The sequence below is a fragment of the Eriocheir sinensis genome, chromosome 11, assembly GCF_024679095.1.
Source record: "Eriocheir sinensis breed Jianghai 21 chromosome 11, ASM2467909v1, whole genome shotgun sequence".
NCBI classification, from domain to species: Eukaryota; Metazoa; Arthropoda; class Malacostraca; order Decapoda; family Varunidae; genus Eriocheir; species Eriocheir sinensis.
Genome location: NC_066519.1, coordinates 1,301,194 through 1,326,193, shown reverse-complemented (window position 1 = coordinate 1,326,193; position 25,000 = coordinate 1,301,194). Strand labels below are relative to the sequence as shown.

The 25,000-nt window shown below is 43.8% G+C and overlaps 1 protein-coding gene and 1 long non-coding RNA gene across 5 annotated transcripts in view; one reads left to right on the top strand and one right to left on the bottom strand.

The window, feature by feature from the left end:
• Positions 1–25,000, top strand: part of LOC126996736 (pro-neuropeptide Y-like) — a 39,677-nt gene that overhangs the window by 178 nt on the left and 14,499 nt on the right. The window lies entirely within an intron of this gene.
• Positions 7,442–8,910, bottom strand: LOC126996737 (uncharacterized). 4 transcript variants are annotated; one of them, XR_007751428.1, is made up of 4 exons: positions 8,629–8,910; positions 8,354–8,560; positions 7,667–7,804; positions 7,442–7,597 (listed from the first exon to the last, which is right to left on the bottom strand). It is a non-coding gene; the product is annotated as an uncharacterized LOC126996737 (long non-coding RNA). The 4 variants fall into 4 exon arrangements; XR_007751431.1 differs by having other exon boundaries at positions 7,667–7,735; XR_007751429.1 differs by having other exon boundaries at positions 8,698–8,910.

Here is a 25,000-nt window from a genome sequence, read left to right as displayed (position 1 = left end):
TGAATCTAGTTATTTGGGCCCAGGAGACAGTTTTTGGGTGGGAAGTTTGTAAATACGAGAGTCTGAGTACGACAATCTTGCAACGTTGAGTTTCGGCTCCACTGCAGCTATTTCCCAATGCCGCCAAGGAGGTAGTCGTGTTCCCAGGAGTGTGTTTACATGTTCACGGGGCAGAGGCCTTGTCAGACTGTTCCCAGGCATGCAAACACAACCTCCACGAAAGCCACATTTTCCTCACACTCTCGGCTACCATTACAACTATTTTCTAGGGCCACCAAGGAGATAGTCGTGTTCTGAGGAGTGTGTTTACATGTTCACGGTGCAGAGGCCTTGTCAAACTGTTCCCAGGCATGCAAACACAACCTCCACGAAAGCCATATTTTCCTCTCACACTCTCGGCTACCATTACAACTTTTCTATATGGCCACCAGGGAGGTTAGTCTAGGTTCATAACACTACCCATGCAAACACTCACAGCCTCTACCAAAGCCTTATCAAGTGTGTATTTCACCACGGATTGATCACCAGTTGGACTCGCAAGGGGCTCGAACCTCTGCCTGCCCTGCCACGGTTCATGGTGCAGAAGACCGAGCAAGGGATTGGCTTTTGGTTTCAACTGGTGTGCGGTTTTCTTTGTTCTTTTTTTTTCTTTTCTTTATTATCTCAAGTGGTTTAGGTGTCTCGTGCGGTCTCTAATCTTATTCCTCACTCTACTGCCTTCTGGTTTCAACTTGTGTGACGTGTGGTTTTCTAAATGTTCTTTTCTCCGTTCTCTTGTTCTCGTTCTCTTACTTTCTCGAGTGGTATAACGGTCTCTCCCGCGGTTTCTACTTTTCCCCCTTACATTTTGGCATCTGGTTTCAACTTGAGTGACGTGTGGTTTTCTAAGTGCTTTTTACTGTTCTCTTCTTGTCCTCTTTCTGTCTTGAGTGGTATAATGGTCTCTACCGCGGTTTCTACTTTTCCGCCTCACATTTTGGCATCTGGTTTCAACTTGAGTGATGTGTGGTTTTCTAAGAGTTCTTTTTCTCCGTTTTCTTCTTGTTCTCTTACTGTCTTGAGTGGTATAATGGTCTCTACCGCGGTCTCTAATTTTTCTTCTCACATTTTGACTTCTGGTTTCAACTTGAGTGACGTGGTTTTCTAAGAGTTATTTTTCTCCGTTTTCTTCTTGTTCTCTTACTGTTCCGAGTGGGTGAAAGGTCTCTTGCGGTTTCTAGTCTTGTTCCTCCCCTTGGCTGCTGGTTTCAAGTTGCAAATGACGTGGTTTTCAAAGTGGAGCGCGTTTTTTTTCTTTTTTGTTATCTTTTTGGTCTTGTTCTCTAATAACTTTGTCTCTAAAAGTTTCTCTCTTAGGCGGTTTTTATCTTTGCCTACCCTACTACTACTACTACTACTACTACTACTACTACTACCACTCTCGCTACTACAACAACAACAGCTACTACTACTACTACTACTACTACTACTACTACTACTATATCTTTATAATAATTAACTATATTTTTCTTCTTCTTCTTCTTCTTTTTCTTTTCCTGTCCTGCCGTGCGAGATTTGAGGACAAGTTACGAGCTCTCAGCAGTATTTGGAAGCTTTACATATGTCTAACTTTACGAGAGCCAGCTGTATTTTACGTATAACTACAACTACTACTTCTTCTTCTTCTTCTTCTTCTTCTTCTTCTGCCATGCCCTGCGAGATTTGAGAACACAAGTTACGAGCTCTCAGTAGTGTTAGAAAGCTTTACATTTGCCTAACTTTACGAGAGCCAGCTGTATTTTACGTATAACTACAACTTCTTCTTCTTCTTCTTCTTCTTCTTCTGCCATGCCCTGCGAGATTTGAGAACAAGTTACGAGCTCTCAGTAGTGTTAGAAGGCTTTACATTTGCCTAACTTTACGAGAGCCAGCTGTATTTAACGTATAACTAACTCTATATATTTTTTTCTGTGTCATGTGCTCGTAACTCCTGCTGTCCTAACGTGCGAGATCTGAGGACAAGTTACGAGCCCTCAGTAGTGTTTCGAAGACTTATATTTATTTAACTTTACGAGAGCCAGCTGTATTTAACGTATAACTATTACTTCTTCTTCTTCTTCTTCAGCCCTGCCCTCAGTACTGTTTGGAAAGCTTTACATTTGTCTAACTTTACGAGAGCCAGCTATATTTAACGTATAAGTAACCATATTTTCTTCTTCTTCTTCTTCTTCTTCTTCTGCCCTGCCCTCAGTAGTGTTGGAAAGCTTTACATTTGTCTAACTTTACGAGAGCAAGCTGTATTTAACGTGTAAGGAACTATATTTTCTTCTTCTTCTTCTTCTTCTTCCTCTGTCGTGGCGTGCGTGGCAAGTTAAGGGCAGTGTGACGGAGATGAGCACCGAGGCCACGCCCAGCAATCACTCATCCTATTTAACGTATCTAACCTATTTGCTGTGTAACTAACTCTATATATTCTCCTCTTCTTCTTCCTTTTCTTCTTAGTTTTTCGTTCTTCTGTCGTGGCGTGGGTGGCAATTTGTTTTTTTGGCGAGGGCGGCAGCTCAAGGGAAATAAACAAAAAAACAACAACAAAAAAAGCCCACTAGGCGCTGCTCCTGCAAAATAAAATAGAACAGAGGCCAAAAGAAAGGTCAATTTCGCATGGAGAGGTTTCTTCATACTCCCCTCGTGAAAAAGTTCCACTCGTAGGCAGCAGGAGACACAGACACAGGAGGGCTGTTCCAGAGTTTACCAGCGGAAGGGATGAAAGAATGGAGATGCTGGTAAACTCTTGCATAAGGGATTTGGATAGTATAGGGATATGCAAGAGTAGAAAGTCGTGTGCAGCAGGGAAGGGATAAAAGAATGGAGATGCTGGTTAACTCTTGCATAAGGGATTTGGATGGTATAGGGGTGAGCAAGAGTAGAAAGTCGTGTGCAGCAGGAAATGGATGAAAGAATGAAGATGCTGGTTAACTCTTGCATAAGGGATTTAGATGGTATAGGGGTGAGCAAGAGTAGAAAGTCGTGTGCAGCAGCTAGGAATGGGATGAGAGAATGAAGATGATGGTTGACTCTTGCATAAGGGATTTGGACAGTATAAAGATGAACAAGAGTAGAAAGTCATGTGCAGCAGGGAAAGGATAAAGAAATGAAGGTGCTGGCTAACTCTTGCATAAGGGATTTGGATGGTATAGGGGTGAGCAAGAGTAGAAAGTCGTGTGCAACAGGGAAGGGATAAAAGAATGAAGATGCTGGCTAACTCTTGCATAAGGGATTTGGATGGTATAGGGGTGAGCAAGGGTAGAAAGTCGTGTGCATCAGGGAAGGGATAAAGGAATGAAGGTGCTGGCTAACTCTTGCATAAGGGATTTGGATGGTATAGGGGTGAACAAGGGTAGAAAGTCGTGTGCAGCAGGGAAGGGATAAAGGAATGAAGGTGCTGGCTAACTCTTGCATAAGGGATTTGGACAGTATAAAGATGAACAAGAGTAGAAAGTCATGTGCAGCAGGGAAGGGATTAAGGAATGAAGGTGCTGGCTAACTCTTGCATAAGGGATTTGGATAGTATAAGGATGAGCAAGAGTAGAAAGTCATGTGCAGCAGGGAATGAGATGAGAGAATGAAGATGATGGTTGACTCTTGCATAAGGGATTTGGACAGTACAGGGATGAGCTAGAGTAGAAAGTCGTGTGCAGCAGGGAAGGGGATGAAGGAGTGAAGATGCTGGTTAACTCTTGCATAATGGATTTGGATGGTATAGGGGTGAGCAAGAGTAGAAAGTCGTGTGCAGCAGCTAGGGAATGGGATGAGAGAATGGAGATGCTGGTTGACTCTTGCATAAGGGATTTGGATGGTATAGGGGTGAGCAAGAGTAGAAAGTCGTGTGCAGCAGGGAAGGGATGAGAGAATGGAGATGCTGGTTAACTCTTGCATAATGGATTTGGATGGTATAGGGGTGAGCAAGAGTAGAAAGTCGTGTGCAGCAGGGAAGGGATGAAAGAATGGAGATGCTGGCAACTCTTGCATAAGGGATTTGGACAGTACAGGGATGAGCTAGAGTAGAAAGGCGTGTGGAGCAAGGAAGGGATTGAAAATGAAGATGCTGGCTAACTCTTGCATAAAGGATTTGGATGGTATAGGGGTGAGCAAGAGTAGAAAGTCGTGTGCAGCAGGGAAGGGGATGAAAGAATGAAGATGATGGTTAACTCTTGCATAAGGGATTTGGACAGTACAGGGATGAGCTAGAGTAGAAAGGCGTGTGGAGCAGGGAAGGGATTAAAGAGTGAAGATGATGGTTAACTCTTGCATAATGGATTTGGACAGTACAGGGATGAGCTAGAGCAGAAAGGCGTGTGGAGCAGGGAAGGGATGAAAGAATGAAGATGCTGGCTAACTCTTGCATAATGGATTTGGACAGTACAGGGATGAGCTAGAGTAGAAAGGCGTGTGCAGCAGGAAATGGATGAAAGAATGAAGATGCTGGCTAACTCTTGCATAAGGGATTTGGACAGTACAGGGATGAGCTAGAGTAGAAAGGCGTGTGGAGCAGGGAAGGGATTAAAGAGTGAAGATGCTGGTTAACTCTTGCATAAGGGATTTGGATGGCATAGGGGTGAGCAAGAGTAGAAAGTCGTGTGCAGCAGGAAATGGATGAAAGAATGAAGATGCTGGCTAACTCTTGCATAAGGGATTTGGATAGTATAAGGATGAGCAAGAGTAGAAAGTCGTGTGCAAACGGGGCCGCGGGAGGGGGGTGAGGCATGCAGTTGGACACTCAAACAAATCAAACACACACACACACACACACACACACACACACACACACACAGCACGCCGGGGGTATACAAATAAGGTGCCCGATAAACAATAACTACACCAGAACAGTTAACACACTTACACCAAACAACTGTACACTCCTACCATCTATCCTCTCCCCCACCTGTACCTTCACCACCAACCCACTTCTTCTTGCTATAACCTTGATTAAAAAAAAAGTTCAGAAGAGCAGTCAACATGAAAACAGCGATAGAAGACAGAGAGTTGGTTGAATTTTAAAACATTTCGTCGCCCAAGTTCACACATTTGGCAAGGCTTTCATAGGAGTTCTGAACGTATCCAGGGGTAGCTTTATGACCCTGGTGGTAGTGTGACCCTTCTTCAGTAGCACGAACCTAAAAAAACACTCATTAGAACCCGATTGACCCCCTCTTTGACCTTTAGAAAGAGTTGATGTGAGAAGCAAAAGTGTCTTATAATACCAAGCAGAAAGAGAGGCGACATAAAGAACATTCGCTCTCTCTCTCTCTCTCTCTCTCTCTCTCTCTCTCTCTCTCTCTCTCTCTCTCTCTCTCTCTCTGACTATCTATCTTTCTATCTCCCTAACTACATATTCGCCTTCCTTCACCGCGGCGGAATTTAAGAGTTAGAAAGCTGCACTGCTACGTTACGGGGCAATGTGACGGAGATGAACACCGAGGCCACGCGCAACTACAGCCCCCCTTCCCCCCCCTCATCTTTCCCTTTACCTCCAGTGTCTCCCAGTAGTTCCGGGAAGCTTGTTCACTTTCCCTAACTTTCCGAAGCCCAGCCAGTGACGGGGAGGCCTCGCGGGGACGGCTGATTGGCGCCTTGGGGACTGCCGGGGACCTGGGGGCGGGGGCGGGGAGGACGAGGGGGGGGAAGGGGGGGTTAGGGGGACTGGTGTGGTGGTGGTGAGGGGGGGGAGAGAAATGGTTATTCTACTGCCTGGGGACTGATGGGGACTTGGGGACTTGTGTGTGGGGACTGAATCAGAGGACTAGATGGTGTGGACTGGATGATGGGGACTGGTAGTGAAGGGGACTGGTGGAGGGGGGCGGGGGGTAAGTGGCATTCTTTACTGGGGACTAATGGGTACTTGGGTGGGGGGGGAAAGGGGAGGGGGTAGGGGGGGCTGGTGGTGGAAGGGAGACAATTGGGGACTTAGGTGCGAGGGTGTAAGGGTGGGGTGGGGGCTGAGTTACTGGGGACTAGATGGTGGGGACTGGATGATGGAGGGGGAAAGACGGGGTGAGTAAGGACTATTCTGCTGCCTGGGGACTGATGGGGACTTAGGTGCGAGGGTGTAATGGTGGGGTGGGGGTGAGTTACAGGGGACTAGATGGTGGGGACTGGATGATGGTGGGGGAGAGAGGGGGTGAGTAAGGACTATTCTACTGCCTGGGGACTGATGGGGACTTAAGTGCCTGTGTGTGGGGGTATGGGCTGAGTTACTGGGGACTAGATGGTGGGGACTGGATGATGGAGGGGGAATGACGGGGTGAGTAAGGACTATTCTACTGCCTGGGGACTGATGGGGACTTAAGTGCCTGTGTGTGGGGGTGAGGGCTGAGTTACTGGGGACTAGATGGTGGGGACTGGATGATGGGGTGGGGGTCTAGTAAGGGGTATTCTGCTGCTGGGGCTGTCCTGTTATTGGGGACTGGTGGGGACTTCATTAGTTACTGAGGACTGAGTAACCATGATGGGGCTGTCACAGGAGGGGTGTGGGACTAGGCTAACTGATTTCCCGATCTTGGGGACTGCTGGGGACTGTATGGAAACTTACTGGGGACTACATGAGCATGGTAATTCAGCGTTGGGGACTGTCACTGGTGGGGCTGGGGACTGATTAAGCGTTTCCGTGTTCTTAGGGAAGGTTTGGGGTTTATTCGGCATGTGGAGTTCCTGGGGACTACACAAGAATGGTTAAGTTACTGGGGACTGCTGTGGGCATGGTAATTCTGCGTTGGGGACTGTCACTGGTGGGGCTGGGGACTGAATAAGCGTTTCCGTGTTCTTAGGGAAGGTTTGTGAAGTTACTGGGGACTACGCAAGAATGGAAACTTACTGGGGACTACTGAGAGCATGGTAATTCAGCGTTGGGGACTGTCACTGGTGGGGCTGGGGACTGATTAAGCGTTTCCGTGTCCTAAGGGAAGATTTGTGGAGTTCCTGGGGACTACGCAAGAATGGTAAGGCCGAAGACTGTCAGGGTAGGCGGGTGCTCGGCTACTGGAGCTGGCGCTAACGTATGTTAAGAAGGGTTGTGTTGTGTGGGTCAGTGTCGCTCCCGTCCACCGAGTCGATATTACACGCATTGTCACACATCTCGCCGCCTCAGTTCGCCTGCTACAAAAAGCCTCTCGTGGAAGTCGTTAGGATTTCCATGGACTGTTTTGTGATGCTAGGACAAGTTTTACACGGCTTCTGCATCATAAGCGGGAAAGATCCATAAAGACCCGGTTCATTCATATCACCAGGACTCGTATTGTCAAATGTCTCGGCGCCTCAGTTCGCCTGCTACAAAAAAGCCTCTCGTGGAAGTTGTTAGGATTTCCATGGACTGTTTTGTGATGCTGGCGATAGTGTCACGCGGCTTCTGCATCTAAAGCGGGAAAGACACATATAAAACCAGGTTCCTCTTCTCTGTAACCCTGGGAAACACTAACACAACAACCTCTACCAAAGCCTTGTCAAACTATCACTAGGCTCATAACACTACCCATGGAAACACTAACACAACAACCTCTACCAAAGCCTTGTCAAACTATCACTAGGCTCATAACACTACCCATGGAAACACTAACACAACAACCTCTACCAAAGCCTTGTCAAACTATCACTAGGCTTATAACACTACCCATGGAAACACTAACACAACAACCTCTACCAAAGCCTTGTCAAACTATCACTAGGCTCATAACACTACCCATGGAAACACTAACACAACAACCTCTACCAAAGCCTTGTCAAACTATCACTAGGCTCATAACACTACCCATGGAAATACTAACACAACAACCTCTACCAAAGCCTTGTCAAACTATCACCAGGCTCATAACACTACCCATGGAAACACTAACACAACAACATCCACCAAAGCCTTGTCACACTATCACTAGGCTCATAACACTACCCATGGAAACACTAACACAACAACCTCCACCAAAGCCTTGTCAAACTATCACCAGGCTCATAACACTACCCATGGAAACACTAACACAACTTCCACCAAAGCCTTGTCAAACTATCACTAGGCTCATAACACTACCCATGGAAACACTAACACAACAACCTCCACCAAAGTCTTGTCAAACTATCACCAGGCTCATAACACTACCCATGGAAACACTAACACAACAACCTCCACCAAAGCCTTGTCAAACTATCACCAGGCTCATAACACTACCCATGGAAACACTAACACAACAACCTCTACCAAAGCCTTGTCAAACTATCACTAGGCTCATAACACTACCCATGGAAACACTAAAACAACAACCTCTACCAAAGCCTTGTCAAACTGTCACCAGGCTCATAACACTACCCATGGAAACACTAACACAACAACCTCTACCAAAGCCTTGTCAAACTATCACTAGGCTCATAACACTACCCATGGAAACACTAACACAACAACCTCTACCAAAGCCTTGTCAAACTATCACCAGGCTCATAACACTACCCATGGAAACACTAACACAACAACCTCTACCAAAGCCTTGTCAAACTATCACCAGGCTCATAACACTACCCATGGAAACACTAACACAACAACCTCCACCAAAGCCTTCTCAAACTATCACCAGGCTCATAACACTACCATGGAAACACTAACACAACAACCTCCACCAAAGCCTTGTCAAACTATCACTAGGCTCATAACACTACCCATGGAAACACTAACACAACAACCTCTACCAAAGCCTTGTCAAACTATCACCAGGCTCATAACACTACCCATGGAAACACTAACACAACAACCTCTACCAAAGCCTTGTCAAACTATCACTAGGCTCATAACACTACCCATGGAAACACTAACACAACAACCTCTACCAAAGCCTTGTCAAACTATCACCAGGCTCATAACACTACCCATGGAAACACTAACACAACAACCTCTACCAAAGCCTTGCCAAACTATGCAGTAGAGATGAGGAGAAAGGGAAACAAGAAAATTAATGGAACTAAATATATTTGTACAGTGGAAAGTATTTACACGAGAAGGATTTATTATAGGTTGAGGAGCTTTTTCAACACGGCTTTTCTTACCACCGTTCTCAAAGTCCTTGGAAGTGGGTGTTAGTAAGGAGCGGAGGGAGGAAAGGGAGCAAGAGAGAAGGGTTCACATCAAAGTCGAGCTGACATCAGAATAAAGAATAAGAAGTCTACGTTTTTCAATAAAGGCGCCGACAAAAACGTTCTCAGCTGCCCCTAAGCTATAGAAAACATTGTCACTACTGTTATTATTATTATTATTATTATTATTATTATTATTATTATTATTATTATTATTATTATTATCCATAGTGAGTAGAGCACACGTCAGAACGCAGAGTAAGAACAGTCAACGTTTTTCAATAAAGGCGGCGACAAAAAAACGTTCTCAGTTGCCTAATCTATGGAAAACGTTATCACTATTATTAGCATTATCAGAACGCAGAGTAAGAACAGTCAACGTTTTTCAATAAAGGCGCCGACAAAAACGTTCTCAGCTGCCCCTAATCTATGGAAAACGTTACCACTATATACCAATACGGACATCTACGACAAGTTGAGTGAAGGAGGCGGAAGAAAACGCGGGTGAGGTTGAGATGAGTTTATTCCCGGCTAGTTTCGCTTTGGCTTCTTCAGGGGAACGGATGTGGCAGATTCATATTCAGATTATTATTCAGAAAAGTGGGGGAATGCAACAAAGGGGGGGGGGGTCAGGTGTCATCACGCTATATATAGGACCCATGGGATGCCCCCGCTCACTGCTAGGAGGCGAGGTCATAGGTCAGGTCACGCCCATCTACCCGTCCTCCACACACGGGTATCACTTTTCCTTTCTTACCTGGTCACCTCGTCCTGTATAGAGCGTGGTGACACCTGAGCCCCCCACCTCCGTTCCTGTATCCTCCTTGCCCTCCCCTTCTTCCTCCTTCTCCTGCTCCTTCTCTTTCTCCTTCTGCACCATCACTCTTTCTCTTTCTTTCTCCTCCTCCTCCTCCTCCTCCTTCTTCTCTCCTAGCTACTTTTTTCCTCTACTATCCTCTTCTGACCTCTTCTTCCTCCTTTTCCTCCTCTTCTTTTTCCTCTCCTCCTCCTCCTCCTCCTCCTCCTTCTTCTCTCCTAGCTACTTTTTTCCTCTACTATCCTCTTCTGACCTCTTCTTCCTCTTTTCCTCCTGTTCTTTTTCCTCGAGTTCCTTCCAGTCTTTCTTTACTCTTTTTTGATATCTCTCTCTCTCTCTCCCTTACTTCTCCTCCTCCTGAAGAAGCCAAAGCGAAATTAGTCGGGAACAAACTCATCTCAAACTCACCCGCGATTCCTTCCTCCTCTTTCGCTCATATCATCACTATTGTTATTATTATCCATATTGAGTCGCGCTGACGTCAGAAAACTAAACATGTTCTCAGCTGATTAGTCCATAGAAAACATCACATTCTTATTCTTATTCACGTGGAGCGGCGCTGACGTCAGAAAACGGAATAAGAACAGTCTACATTTCTCTATGATTTATGAGAGTAATGATAAACATGTTCTCAGCTGATTTGTCCATAGAAAACATCACATTCTTATTCTTATTCACGTGGAGCGGCGCTGACGTCAGAGAATAAGAATAAGCACAGTCTACGCTTCTCATGTAAGGCGAGGACACAAGTATTCTCAGCTGACTTGCCCGTAGAAAGCATTACTTATTCTTATTCCGTGGAGTCTCGCTGACGTCAGAGAAGAATAATAAGAACCCTCTACGCTTCTCCAAAGAGGCGATAATAAAGAAAAAAGAATAGCTATCAACCGCCCAGTCCATAAAATATATTACTTCATTTTCTTATTCTTAGTGTTCACGTGGAGCGGCGCTGACGTCAGAGAAGAAGAATGACAACACTCTGCGCTTCTCATTTACGGCGAGGACACAAGTATTCTCAGCTGACAAGACCATAGAAAACATTACTTATTCTTATTCACGTCAGAAAAGAAGAATAACAACACTACGCTTCTCATTTACGGCGAGGACATAAGTATTCTCAGCTGAGTACACCATAGCAAACATTACCCATTCTTATTTCGAAGAAAAAAAAAAAAAAAACTCCGTTTTTTTTTTCCATTTAAAGCGGGTACCAAATTCTCAGAAGAAAGAACCAGAGAAAACAACATCATCTCTCTTATTATTTTTCACAGAAAGAACAACAACACTGCGCTTCGAGGACCAAGAATAAGAACAGTCTACGTTTCCCAGCTTTATTATCCTATATTTTCAATTCTTCCATTCCTCCTTACATTCGTTTATCTCTCCCTCCATCCTTCATTCATCTTTTCTTTCTCTCCCTCCGTCCCTCCCTTCCTCCTCCTTCCTCCTTGTCTTGGTCGGTAAGGAAACAGACAGACACATTCATGAACCAAACTTGGGTAGGTAGAGATAACGTTCGAGTCACATGTTACAGCTCCGACGGTAAACATATTCTCAGCTGATTGGCCTCCCTCCCTTCCTCCTCCTTCCCTTCTTGTCTTGGTCGGTAAGGAAACAGACAAACAGACATTCATGAACCAGGCTTGGGTGGGTGAAGGTAAAGTTCGGGTCACATACTACACCTGTGACGATTAACATATGACTGGAGGGGACTGGTGGTGGTGGTGGGGAGAGTAAGGGCTATTCTAGTGCTTGGGACTGATGGGGACCTGGATGAGGAGGGGTGGAGGGGGTCGGAGAGGGGGTTAGGAGGGCTGGTGGTGGAGGGGACTGTTGCTAGCGAGGGGGGAGTATGGGCTATTCTACTGCCTGGATACTGAAGGGGGCACCGGGGTGAAAGAATGATGCTGGGTAACTCTTGCATAAGGGATTTGGACAGCACAGGGGTGAAAGAATGATGCTGGGTAACTCTTGCATAAGGGATTTGGACAGCACAGGGGTGAAAGAATGATGCTGGGTAACTCTTGCATAAGGGATTTGGACAGCACAGGGGTAAAAGAATGATGCTGGGTAACTCTTGCATAAGGGATTTGGACAGCACAGGGGTGAAAGAATGATGCTGGGTAACTCTTGCATAAGGGATTTGGACAGCACAGGGATGAAAGAATGATGCTGGGTAACTCTTGCATAAGGGATTTGGACAGCACAGGGGTGAAAGAATGATGCTGGGTAACTCTTGCATAAGGGATTTGGACAGCACAGGGATGAAAGAATGATGCTGGGTAACTCTTGCATAGGGGATTTGGACAGCACAGGGATGAAAGAATAAAGATGCTGGTTCACTCTTGTATAGGGGATTTGGACAGCACAGGGATGAAAGAATGAAGATGCTGGGTAACTCTTGCATAGGGGATTTGGACAGCACAGGGATGAAAGAATAAAGATGCTGGTTAACTCTTGCATAGGGGATTTGGACAGCACAGGGATGAGAGAATGAAGATGCTGGCTAACTCTTGCATAGGGGATTTGAACAGCACACGGATGAAAGAATGAAGATGCTGGGTAACTCTTGCATAAGGGATTTGGACAGCACAGGGATGAAAGAGTAAAGATGCTGGTTATAACTCTTGCATAGGTGCGTGTGTTTGTGGGTGGCTTGAAGTCCATAGAAAAAAAAAACATTACTTATTCTTTTTCTTCTTAGTATTCATGTGGAGTCACGCTTAAGCCACAGAGCAAATATAAACTCTACGTTATTTAATCAACGCAACGACGAAACTATTATCACCTTAAGCTCAAGTTCAAGGGCAAATGTAACGGAGATGAACACCGAGGCCACGCCCAGCTAGAAATTCCTACCTTTGCGAGAGAGAGAGAGAGAGAGAGAGAGAGGAGGGAAGGAGGAATGACAAGGGTCTCTCTCTCTCTCTCTCTCTCTCTCTCTCTCTCTCTCTCTCTCTCTCTCTCTCTCTCTCTCTCTCTCTCTCTCTCTCTCTCTCTCTCTCAAGCTAAACTGCCTCTCTGTTATGGTTCAATTTTCTTTAAGGGAATTTACCATCTTGGCATAATTACTTTATTAATAACTCCCTCCTGTGTGTGTGTGTGTGTGTGTGTGTGTGTGTGTGTGTGTGTGTGTGTGTGTGTGTGTGTGTGTGTGTGTGTGTGTGTGTGTGTGTGTGTGTGTGTGTGTGTGTGTGTGTGTGTGTGTGTGTGTGTCTGGTTCGCGGGAAAAAAGAGGAACACAAGTTTTATGTCCGTGAAATAAACAGAAGGGAATCGTACTTGGAAAATAAAACAACGCGGAAAGAAATAAAACTAGATAGACGGACACACAGGCAGACTGACAGACAGATGGAGGAAGAGATAAACAGATAGGGAGATAGGTTGATAGACTGAGACGGATAGATAGATAAGTGGATAGATAGATAGATAGGTAGCTAGATGTATAGATAGATAGAAAGACTGATAGATATATAGGTAGGTAGAGGTAGATAGATAGATTGATCGATGGAAATAGACATGCAGATCGGTTGGCAGAAATATCAATAGGTATATCCAAATTCCTTATGCAAGAGTTAACTAGCATCTTCATTCTTTCATCCCTGTGCTGTCCAAATCCCTCATGCAAGAGTTAACCAGCATCTTCATTCTTTCATCCCTGTGCTGTCCAAATCCCTCATGCAAGAGTTAACCAGCATCTTCAGTCTTTCATCCCTGTGCTGTCCAAATCCCTTGTGCAAGAGTTATCCAGCATTCTCATTCTTTCATCCCTGTAGTGTTCAAATCCCTTATGCAAGAGTTAACCAGCATCTTCAGTCTTTCATCCCTGTGCTGTCCAAATCCCTATGTAAGAGTTAACCACCATTCTCATTCTTTCATCCCAGTACTGTGCAAATCCCTTATGCAAGAGTTATCCAGCATTCTCATTCTTTCATCCCTGTAGTGTTCAAATCCCTCATGCAAGAGTTAGCCAGCATCTTCATTCTTTCATCCCTGTACTGTGCAAATCCCTTATGCAAGAGTTATCCAGCATTCTCATTCTTTCATCCCTGTAGTGTTCAAATCCCTCATGCAAGAGTTAACCAGCATCTTCAGTCTTTCATCCCTGTGCTGTCCAAATCCCTTATGCAAGAGTTTACCAGCATCTTCATTTTTTCATCTCTGTAGTGTCCAAATCACCTATGCAAGAGTTAACCAGCATCTTCAGTCTTTCATCCCTGTGCTGTCCAAATCCTTTATGCAAGAGTTAACCAACATCTTTATTCTTTCATCCCTGGGCTGTCCAAATCCCATACGCAAGAGTTAACGAGCATCTTCATTCTTTCATCCCTGTGCTGTCCAAATCCTTTATGCAAGAGTTAACCAGCATCTTCATTCTTTCATCACTGGGCTGTCCAAATCCCATATGCAAGAGTTAACGAGCATCTTCATTCTTTCATCCCTGGGCTGTCCAAATCCCATATGCAAGAGTTAACCAGCATCTTCATTCTTTCATCCCTGGGCTGTCCAAATCTCATATGCAAGAGTTAACCAGCATCTTCATTCTTTCATCCCTGGGCTGTCCAAATCCTTTATGCAAAAGTTAACCAGCATCTTCATTCTTTCATCCCTGGGCTGTCCAAATCCTTTATGCAAGAGTTAACCAGCATCTTCATTCTTTCATCACTGGGCTGTCCAAATCACCTATGCAAGAGTTAACCTGCATCTTCAGTCTTTCATCCCTGTGCTGTCCAAATCCCATATGCAAGAGTTAACCAGCATCTTCATTCTTTCATCACTGGGCTGTCCAAATCCCATATGCAAGAGTTAACCAGCATCTTCATTCTTTCATCACTGGGCTGTCCAAATCCCATATGCAAGAGTTAACCAGCATCTTCATTCTTTCATCACTGGGCTGTCCAAATCCCATATGCAAGAGTTAACCAGCATCTTCATTCTTTCATCACTGGGCTGTCCAAATCCCATATGCAAGTGTTAACCAGCATCTTCATTCTTTCATCACTGGGCTGTCCAAATCCCATACGCAAGAGTTAACGAACATCTTCATTCCTGTATCCATTTCGCAAGTAAACTCTGGAATAGCTTCATTTGTCTGTATTGTTTCCTGCCTACGACTTGAAGGCTTTCAGGAGAGGAGTATCAGGACGAACACAACCTGACACTGTTTGGATTTCCTGGCAAGGTTTTATTCCCTTGAGCTGTCCTCTTTACGGAAAAAAATAGATAGAAAAATAGATAGAAAGATTGATAGAAAGATGATAGACATAGATAAATAATGATAAATAGGTAGATAAATGGATATAGATAAATAGAAAGACATAGATAGACATATAGATCGATAGATAGATACTTCGATCGATAGAAATATACAGATACAGGTATATTAAAAGGCAGAAACAACAACAACAACAATAACAACAACAACACGACTTTGGTTTGTTTTCAGAAGGAGAAGAAGGTAATCTCTCTCTCTCTCTCTCTCTCTCTCTCTCTCTCTCTCTCTCTCTCTCTCTCTCTCTCTCTCTCTCTCTCTCTCTCTCTCTCTCTCTCTCTCTCTGTATGCTTTTCTTTTTCCTTTATTATAATCTTTTCTCTTCACTTATTTTGCTTTTTTTATTATCTATGTAGAGGGAGAGGGTTTTGTGTGTATGTATGTATGTATGTAAGTTTGTATGTGTGGAGAGGGGTCTTGTGTGTGTATATATTTGTGGGAAGAGGGGGCGCGCGCGCGTGTGTGTGTGTGTGTGGGATTGCTTCCACCACCCCTTGCAGACCTATCACTTCACACACACACACACACACACACACACACACACAGCCTCGCCTGTAGCCTTCCTGTGCCTGAAATAAAAACGTACCAGATGCGGAGAGAACATACCAGATCGACCATGAAAAGCGTACCAGACCCAGAAAATACGGTACCTTCTCTCTCTCTCTCTCTCTCTCTCTCTCTCTCTCTCTCTCTCTCTCTCTCTCTCTCTCTCTCTCTCTCTCTCTCTCTCTCTCTCTCTCTCTCTCTCTCTCTCTCTCTCTCTCTCTCTCTCTCTCATTAGTGACAAAATAATGAGTTTTCACAATTATTAGGGAAGTTAATGTTTTTTTTCATCAGTAATTGCAAAACTTAATAGCGCAATGACACTGAAAATATGACGTAATACACACACACACACACACACACACACACACACACACACACTTCTTACCAACTTCGTTTTGTTTTTCATCTCCTCCTCCTCCTCCTCTTCTTCCTCCTCCTCCTCCTGCTTCTCCTCCGCCTTCGCCTTTGCTGTCCTTCATCTTCCACCTTTGATTAGATAGTTAGTGTAGCTTATCACAAACAGCCTCGTAAGAACCATCCGGTCTGCTGTTGTTTGTTCGTCCTTTATGTTCTTTTGTGTTCCTCCTCTAAAAATTAACAATACGTCTATGCAGGAATAACCGCTGACAACGATAAAAAGATAACATTTACAACAGTGTACAGACGTCTCGGGCTCCCATAGAAAGAACACACACAGCAAATACATGAGGCACTTACCTGTCTTTCTCAGCGGGCGGTCAGTACAAGGTCCCTCAAGACTGGTAACTGTTCTCCCTGAAGGTTCCGTCAACTGATCATCTCCGTGTTTCAACCACCACTGACCTGAAACATTGGGAAGGAATATGTCTACCTTCTGTCACATCAAGGGAGGCAGCTGCTGGGAGATGTCGAGGGAAAGAGATACAGGAATTTAAGATGCTGGGAGATGTTGAGAGAAAGAGATACAGGATTTTAAGATGCTGGGAGATGTTGAGAGAAAGAGATACAGGATTTTAAGATGCTGGGAGATGTTGAGAGAAAGAGATACAGGAATTTAAGATGCTGGGAGATGTTGAGAGAAAGAGATACAGGAATTTAAGATGCTGGGAGATGTTGAGAGAAAGAGATACAGGAATTTAAGATGCTGGGAGATGTTGAGAGAAAGAGATACAGGAATTTAAGATGCTGGGAGATGTTGAGAGAAAGAGATACAGGAATTTAAGATGCTGGGAGATGTTGAGAGAAAGAGATACAGGAATTTAAGATGCTGGGAGATGTTGAGAAAGAGATACAGGATTTTAAGATGCTGGGAGATGTTGAGAGAAAGAGATACAGGATTTTAAGATGCTGAGAGATGTTGAGAGAAGGAGATACAGGATTTTAAGATGCTGGGAGATGTTGAGAAAGAGATACAGGATTTTAAGATGCTGGGAGATGTTGAGAGAAAGAGATACAGGAATTTAAGATGCTGGGAGATGTTGAGAGAAAGAGATACAGGATTTTAAGATGCTGGGAGATGTTGAGAGAAAGAGATACAGGAATTTAAGATGCTGGGAGATGTTGAGGGAAAGAGATACAGGATTTTAAGATGCTGGGAGATGTTGAGAGAAAGAGATACAGGATTTTAAGATGCTGGGAGATGTTGCGAGAAAGAGATACAGGATTTTAAGATGCTGGAGATGTTGAGAGAAAGAGATACAGGATTTTAAGATGCTGGGAGATGTTGGGAGAAAGAGATACAGGAATTGAAGATGCTGGAGATGTTGAGAGAAAGAGATACAGGAATTGAAGATACTGAGAGAGAGAGAGAGAGAGAGAGAGAGAGAGAGAGAGAGAGAGAGAGAGAGAGAGAGAGAGAGAGAGAGAGAGAGAGAGAGAGAGAGAGAGAGAGAGAGAGAGAGAGAGAGAGAGAGAGAGAGAGAGAGAGAGAGAGAGAGAGAGAGAGAGAGAGAGAGAGAGAGAGAGAGAGAGAGAGAGAGAGAGAGAGAGAGAGAGAGACACACACACACAGAGACACACAGAGAGAGAGAGAGAGAGAGGAGGGAGGTAAGAGTTATGGACCAGCCTACAGTTTACAGGACCTACAACAAGTGACAACCAGGCGTGACCACCACCACCAACACCACCACCACCAACAACAACAACAGCCTGTCTTTCCCTTAAATACGACGGTCACATCAGGTTATCCAACGTTGATTTGTTCTCTCCACGCGTTTAGTACATTAATAAGTGAATGACAACCAAGAGTGAGCAGCAGAGAGAGTGAGCAGCAGCGCCTTCCTTTCCCTCGTAGCGCGGAGGTGAGGCAGACGCAGTGTGTTTTAAGAAGTACAAGTTTAACATTGATTCCTAAATTCGACACTCATACCAAGTTATTTAACGTTGATTTGTTCTCTCTATGCGTTCAGGAGAGTAATTATTAAGTGAGTGACCACCACCACCACCACCACCACCAACAACAACAACAACACAGCCTTTCTTCCCCCTAAATACGAGTCACATCAGGTTATCTAACGTTGATTTGTTCTCTCTATGCGTTCAGGAGAGTAATTATTAACCCGGTAGCTGCGGGGATCATGTATCTTAAATGCCCCTCTGAGCGAATTAATGAGAAAAAAATCATCACTCACGCAAACCATTTCATAATATATAGTTCGAACGCATTGTGGTCAGTTTACGCTTCATCTATTTTGGGGGTTTATATCATGGTAAAAATTTGGCCCATAGCTGGTACACGGTAAAGCCACAAATTTGGCCCGTCGCTGCTACCGGGTTAAGTGAGTGACCACCACCACCACCAACAACAACAACAACAACACCACAGCCTTTCTTTCCCTTAAATACGAGTCATACCAGGTTACCTAGCGCTGATTTGTTCTCTCCACGCGTATTAAGTTTAATGAGAAGAAGAAATTTCAGAGGAAAGCTTTGATTGAATACCGTCATGGAGGAGGATAGATTTTACAAACACACGCACACACAAACATACGCACTCACAAACTCCAGAACACAAACACACGCACTCACAAACTCCAGAACACAAACACACGCACTCACAAACTCCAGAACACAAACACCCGTACTCACAAACTCCAGAACACAAACACACGCACTCACAAACTCCAGAACACAAACGCACGCACTCACAAACTCCAGAACACAAACACACGCATTCACAAACTCCAGAACACAAACACACGCACTCACAAACTCCAGAACACAAACACACGCACTCACAAACTCCAGAACACAAACACACGCACTCACAAACACTGGGGTTCACAAACACACGCACTCACAAACACTGGGGTTCACAAACACACGCACACGCAAACACACGCACACACAAACACACGCATTCACAAACACTCCAGAACACGAACAAACGCACACACAAACACTCCAGAATACAAACACACGTACTCACAAACACTGGGGTACACAAACACACGTACACACAAACAAATGCACATACAAATACAAGCACTCACAAGCACTCCAGAACACGAACAAACGCACACACAAACACTCCAGAACACAAACACACGTACTCACAAACACTGGGATACACACACACACACACACACACACACACACACACACACACACACACACACACACACACACACACACACAAATACATGCATCCGGGCTTAAGTGATAGATGCTTTTCTTTTTCTTTTTTTACAGGATAGGAAGCAGCTCGAGAGAAAAAAGTAATGAGAAGAAAAAAAAGCCCGCTAAACGCTGCCCCTTAACAAGAGAGAGTTCAGAAGCGTGATCAAAAGAGATCAATTTCGGGAGGCTTGGAGGTGTCTCGATGCTCTCCTCTTGAAAGGTCTGTGTTATAGATGACAAGGAAAACGTGTATACACATTATAAACAACAAGAAAAAGGAGTGTGTCGTGTCACAAAACAATTAGGAAAAGACCTATTTCCTATAATAAATAATAATAATAAAAAAGATCAATCAAGTGTAATAAATAACGAGAGATGTATTTCCTATAATAAATAATAATAAAAAAAAATCGTATAATAAATAATAAGAAAAAGATGCACTTCGTATAATGATAAGAGAGAGACGGATGCATTTCATATGATTTGATGATAAAAAAAAACATCAATTTCGTAAAGTAAATATTAAAAAAAGATTTATTTCGTATAATAAATAATAAGAAAAAGATGCAATTCGAATAATGATTAGAGAAGGATGCATTGCATATGATAAATACTAATAAAAAGATCAATTTCCCGTGATAAATAATAATAAAAAGATCAATTTCCCGTGATAAATAATAATAATAAAAAGATCAATTTCCCGTGATAAATAATAATAATAAAAAGATCAATTTCCCGTGATAAATAATAATAAAAAGATCAATTTCCCGTGATAAATAGCAATAAAAAGATCAATTCAGAATCATGAATAATAAAAAGATCCGTTTCGTGTTCGGCCGTCGAGAAACAACCCCGCGTTTAGTTGCTATCAAATAACAAGGTACCCGATGCATTTCGTGTTGACTAAAAGGTCCAAGATGCATTTCGTATAAAAAAAAGTAATATCGTGTTTGAATATATTGAAAAACACTAAAAGAGGTGTAATTCCCATAATAAATAACAAGAAAAGTTGTACATCGCAATAGAATGTGTAACTACTTCGGTTATAGCAATTCATACACACATACATACATACACATACATATACCACTCCGTGGCGCAACAGGTAGAGCGCTGCGCTGCCAGGCTCTTTCCGTTGACTAGGAGTGGTTACTGTCCCCCTTGAGCAAGGGTGATGGGGTGTGTGGTGTGTGAGGTTCGGGCAGTGCCCAGAGATCGACGATAATGAGCGCTTGCTCGTGTCGGGAGGGTGCCTGCTGGCGATTACGAGCCCAACACGTGATCAGGCCGTGGTGAATAACACACACCTTAATTCACACATACATACATACACACATTCATTCATACATATAAAGTCATACATACACACATACAGACATGAATACACACGCATACAGACATACATACAAACACATACATTCATTCATACATGCATACATACATACATACATAGACACTTACACAGGCAAATACGTACATAGATAAAATATCCATAGATAGATAGACAAATAGATAAATATATGAATAGAATTATATAGATAGATAGATAGATAATCCCTGAAAGAAAAAAAAATAATAAATAGACATAGTACAACATGATAGACAAGTTTCTTTACAAAACACAAACAAATAATAGAACACACACACACACACACACACACACACACACACACACACACACACACACACACACACACACACACACACACACACACACACACACACACATTAAAAAAAAACTTGCCTGATGTGTTTTTTCTTCACTTCCTGATTAAAAAATAAGAATGAGAAAAGTCTTAACTAAGAGAGAGAGAGAGAGAGAGAGAGAGAGAGAGAGAGAGAGAGAGAGAGAGAGAGAGAGAGACGCGTAACCCTCCCACCTCCTTCACCGCTGAGTAAAAACTGGAGGTGGTGAAAACATGTAAACAAACCTACGCGACCTACTGATGATGACGATGATGGAAAGTAATATGTGTGTCTCTTTTTAACGGGTTCACATCAGAGTATTTTCCGTCTCTCTCTCTCTCTCTCTCTCTCTCTCTCTCTGCCAAATCGGAGTAAAAAAAAGCAGAAAAATGAACGTAATTTCTTTAATAATCTCATCTATATATATAAAAAAAACACTGACACAAATAAGGGACACACACACACACACACACACACACACACACACACACACACACACGCGCGCAAATTACTTCAGTTATAATCTTCCGCTAATCACTCAATATTTCTTCTTCCTCCTCCTTCTCCTCCTCCTCCTCCTCTTCCTCTTCCTCTTCCTCTCCTCCTCTCTTTCTCCTTGTATTCATTCTCTTTGTCTTTATCATCCATTTCTCCTCCTCCTCCTCCTCCTCATTCCTCCCCCTTACCTCCTCTCTTCCTCTTTATTTTCATCGTCTTTGTCTATATCAACCATTTCTCCTCCTCCTCCTCCTCCTCCTCCTCCTCCTCCTCCTCCTTCTCATCACCACCACCACCACCACCACCAGAGTCATTATCAGGGTATCATTTTCGCTCCGTTAAATGCCTAATGGAAATTCGCATTGACTAATTAAACGAAAGTGACGAGAAGGCAGCTTGTCAACCCCACCTGGCCCGGGAGGAAGAGGAGGAGGAGGAGGAGGAGGAGGAGGAGGAGGAGGAGGAGGAGTGAGGTAGGGAAGGAGAAACAGGAGGATAGAAGGGAGAGGAATGGAGGGAAAGATAAAACGTGGGAAGAAGGGAGGGAAAAGGAGGGAGGGAGGGAGGGAAGGAGAGAGAGAGAGGGAAGGAAGAAAGAAAGGGAGACAGGAAGAGGGTGGGGAGAGGGAGGGAAGGGGGAAGGAGGGAGGGAGAGGAATGGGGGAGGGAAGAAGAGGGAGAGGAGGGGAAAAGATAAAGATAGATAGAGGAGGAGGAAGAGGGGGAGGGAGAGAGGGAGAAGAGAGAGGGAGAAGAAGGGACAGAAGGGAGGGAAGGAATGGGGGGGAAGGGAGGGAGAGAAAAACAGTAACATTAGTAGTAGTAGTAGTAGTAGTAGTAGTAGTAGTAGCAGTAGTAGTAGTAGTAGTAGTAGTACAGTTATTTATATTATTATTGTTGATATTGAAAATTATTATAAACGTCATTATGATTACTTCTACAACGTCTCCATCAACAACAACAACAACAACAACAATCTCTCTCTCTCTCTCTCTCTCTCTCTCTCTCTCTCTCTCTCTCTCTCTCTCTCTCTCATTAACTGAACACTTCTTTCCTCCCTGTTACCTTCATCTCCTCCTCCTCCTCCTCCTCCTCCTCCTCTTCTCTCTCTCTCTCTCTCTCTCTCTCTCTCTCTCTCTCCTCTCCTCTCTCCTCCTCCTCTCTCTCTCCTTTCATATTTCCTTCTCCCTCTCCTTCTCCTCCTTCTCTCCCTCCCTCATTTTTTCCTCCTCCTTTCATTCCTTCCCCCTCTCACTTTTTTTTTATCTCATCTTCTCTCCCCTTCCCTCCGTCATCTCTCTCTCCCCCGCCCTCCTCTCTTAAAATGTCCAGCTTTTACTCTCTCTCTCTCTCTCTCTCTCTCTCTCTCTCTCTCTCTCTCTCTCTCTCTCTCTCTCTCTCTCTCTTACTTTCTTTCTCTTTTCTTTTCCTTCTGTCTTTCTTTATGTATTCATTTATACTTCCAGCTAACAAACGCAACACAATCATTATAAGACTCACAATACAATGAACAAGTTACTACATCGTTCTTAAACACGTAACTTCTTTTCTTTTTCACATTTTGCTTAACACCACATACACCACGCACGGCCTAATGTGACGGAGATGTACACCGAGACAACGCGCAGCTATCTCTACCTATCCTATACTTTGACCTTTCTCTCAAAGGGACGAAAAAAAAAATTCACACCAGCTTGGACTTTCTATTTATTTCTGTCTATCTACACGGGCTAATATAAGAACATAAGAACGTAGGAGTCTGCAAGAGGCCGGTAGGCCTGTACAAGGCAGCTCCTTTGAACCTAAGCTCCCGTGTATCTAACCCCACTTAATATCGCTGTCCATGAATTTTTCTAATCTATTTTTGAATGTGACAATTGTATTGGCACACACCACATGACTGCTAAGCCTATTTTACTCATCCACCACCCTGTTAGTAAACCAATTTTTGCCTATGTCCCTGTTGAATCTGAATTTATCCAGTTTAAACCCATTACTACGTGTCCTACCCGGTTCTCTTACCAACAAAACCTTATGAATGTCCCCCTTATTAAAGCCCTTCATCCATTTATAAACCTCGATCATGTCTCCATGCACCCTTCGCCTTTCTAGAGAATGCAAGTTTAACTGTTTGAGTCTTCCCTCGTATGGCAAGTTTCTCAACCCCTGAATCATCTTAGTCATCCTCCTCTGCACCGATTCTAACATTTTGATATCCATTCTATAGTTGGGTGACCAGAACTGAACCGCATAGTCAAGATGAGGTCTAACTAATGCTAAATATAGTTTGAGGAAGACTTCGGGGCTTCTGTTGCTTCCGCTCCTTGAAATAAATCCCAGTACCCTATTTGCTCGATTTCTAGCTTGAATGCATTGTGCCCTTGGACGGAGATCAGAGCTCACTAAGACCCCTAAATCTCTCTCGCACCCAGACCTGCTTATGAGAGTGTCATTTAAGCAATAGTTATGTGAGGGGTTGTTCCTACCTACACTCAGAATACTGCACTTCCCTACATTGAACTCCATCTGCCATTTATCCGCCCAGTCATGTGTGACGGAGATGAGCACCGAGGCCACGCGTAGCTATACCTTTTACATGAGGAGTCTTTCTATTACGGGGACAACAACAACAACAACAACAACAACAACAACAATAAATAAAATATAAAAAATCACATCAGCTTAACCTGTCTATCTATCTATCTTTCCATCTATCTTTCTATCTTATTTTCCTTATTTCTTTCGTCTCTTTCCTTCTGGGCTTTTTACGTTTATTTTTCTTCCATTCTTTATTCTCTCTCTCTCTCTCTCTCTCTCTCTCTCTCTCTCTCTCTCTCTCTCTCTCTCTCTCTCTCTCTCTGTCTGTCTGTCTGTCTGTCTGTCTCTCTGTCTGTCTGTCTGTCTCTCTCTCTCTCTCTCTCTCTCTCTCTCTCTCTCTCTCTCACACACACACACACACACACACACATTATCTTATTATTTCCAGCTTCATCAACAGCTCGGCAGCTTTACAACTCCTTCCCCTTCGTATTGACAACCGCGGGATAAATATATATTAGCAAGGCACAAGAGGCGCTTCCCGGGGCAATGCGTGGCCGATGGTCGTGTGTAAAGAAAGGAAGGAAGGAAGGAAGAAAGGAAGGAAGGAGAGAAGGATGGAAGGAAGGAAGGAAGGAAGGAATGAAGGAGGGAAAGAGGGAAGGAAGGAAGGAAGGAAGGAAGGAAGGAAGGAAGGAAGGAAGGAAAGAAACAAAAGAGAAATGAAGGAGGGAAGGAAGTAAGGAAGGAAGGAAGGAAGGAAGGAAGGAAGGAAGGAAAGAAGCAAGAGAGAAATGAAGGAGGGAAGGAAGTAAGGAAGGAAGGAAAGAAGGAAGGAAGGAAAGAAGCAAGAGAGAAATGAAGGAGGGAAGGAAGGAAGGAAGGAAGTAAGAAAGGAAGGAAGGAAGGAAGGAAAGAAGCAAGAGAGAAATGAAGGAAGGAAGTAAGAAAGGAAGGAAGGA